The 1,792-nt window shown below is 40.4% G+C and overlaps 1 long non-coding RNA gene across 1 annotated transcript in view; it reads left to right on the forward strand.

Moving 5' to 3' along the window:
- Positions 1–1,792, forward strand: part of LOC128250788 (uncharacterized) — a 17,007-nt gene that overhangs the window by 9,386 nt on the left and 5,829 nt on the right. The window contains exon 2 of the long non-coding RNA XR_008266770.1: positions 1,428–1,623. This is a non-coding gene — a long non-coding RNA (uncharacterized LOC128250788). The remainder of the gene's footprint in view (positions 1–1,427; positions 1,624–1,792) is intronic.

Genomic DNA, 1,792 nt, shown 5'->3' on the forward strand with positions numbered 1-1,792 from the left:
CATTCTTTTTGTTGCTTAAATCTCCACTCTCCTCTTGGTTTTCAATTGTATATAAGTATGTATATATATATATATATGCATGCGTGTGTGTGCCTTTGTGTCTGTCTTTGTCCCCCATAACCACCTGACAACCGGTGCTAGTGTGTTTATATCCCCGTAACTTAGCAGTTCAGCAACAGGGAGATCGATAGAATAATTACCAAGCTTAAAGAAATGAGTACTGGGGTCGATTCATTCCACTAAAGAACTTTCCCAGGCGTGGCCCCAGCATGGCTGCAATCTAATGACTGAAACAAGTAAAACAATAAAAGATAAAGTAAGTTAATAAAAGAAAAATTTAGAAAAAAACGTAGAAGTGGGGCCTGGGTGGAGTTTAGGAACGATAAGACGGCGGTGGACTCGCATGGGATCAAAGGAACCCTATTATGTCAGGCTTGAACAAAACAGAAAGGGATTCAGTTTTGCAATAAACTACCACCAGATGGCAGTACTCGAGGGTTCTTCAATAGAAACACTTCATTCTTTCAGGTTATAGACTGAATCATGTTGGAAATGGTTGCAGGAATATCTGGAATAATATCTGTGAGATATTATTATCTGTAAGGAGATGAAGTGGCATTCTAGACACACTTCACAGTGCCAGCACACGCATTGAACACACGTCCCGGAGTTTAGAATGACTGTGCGCTTACCTCTTTGGACAGACATACAAACAGCTAGCACAGACTAGCCGGCATAGACACAGAGCCTCGTGTGTGTGTGTGTGTGTGTGTGTGTGTGTGTGTGTGTGTGTGTGTGTGTGTGTGTGTGTGTGTGTGTGTGTGTGTGTGTGTGCATGTGTGTGTGTGTGTGTCCGTTGTAAATAAAATTATAAGCTTTCACCGTATATTGACTACAGTACGTAGTCTAATATGAGCCTTATACATGTGTGAGTGTTTGTGTGTGTGCATGTGTGTGTGTATGCACACATACACACACATACATATGCATATATATACGCATACGCATATGTGTGTGTATGTGTGTGTACATGTTTGTATATGTCGGTACTCCGTCGATGACAAGGACGAGAGTTCCAGTGGATACGATCAATGGAACAACCTGCTCGTGAAATATTAACGTGCAAGTGGCTGAGTACTCCACAATCACACGTACCCTTAACGTAGTTCTCGGGAAGATGGGACAAGTCTGACCCTTTGAATTATAGGTACTACTCATTTTTGTTATCTGAGTAGACTGTAGCAATGTGAAATAAAGTGTCTTGCTCAAGGACACAACGAGCTGCTGGGAATTGAACTCACGACCTTACAATCGTGAGTCGAATATCCTAACCGCTAAACCCCTCACTTTCACTTATGCATATAAGTACATACATATATATAGTGATTGCCATCTTCTTGTGCTTCCTCTTTGTTTATTAACTGCAGAATTATTTCCGGACTTAACGCGCCAGATTGAAGACATTTGAAATGATACGCTGAATGTAATTTGTAGAACTCTACACGTGCTCCCTTTCGTGTGGACGTCTTGTGTCTAATTCTGGAAATTGCATTGCGAATCGATGGACTACGCTGACGATCCTGCAGATATTTACTTATGTAAATTTTAACAGGTGAAACCATGGTACGTAGGTTAATCGTTTTTTTATTTAGTATTTTTTCATTTGTCTTGCCCTTTTACAGTCTGTTGTGTCGCTAAATTTTTACTGAGAACATATATTTTTTTCGTGGTTAGATGATTCGGCATCTATTTGTAGCATATAGGAGTCCACTTTTGCTGGTCATTCCTCTTA

The sequence above is a fragment of the Octopus bimaculoides genome, chromosome 25 (genome assembly GCF_001194135.2).
Source record: "Octopus bimaculoides isolate UCB-OBI-ISO-001 chromosome 25, ASM119413v2, whole genome shotgun sequence".
Lineage (NCBI taxonomy): Eukaryota > Metazoa > Mollusca > Cephalopoda > Octopoda > Octopodidae > Octopus > Octopus bimaculoides.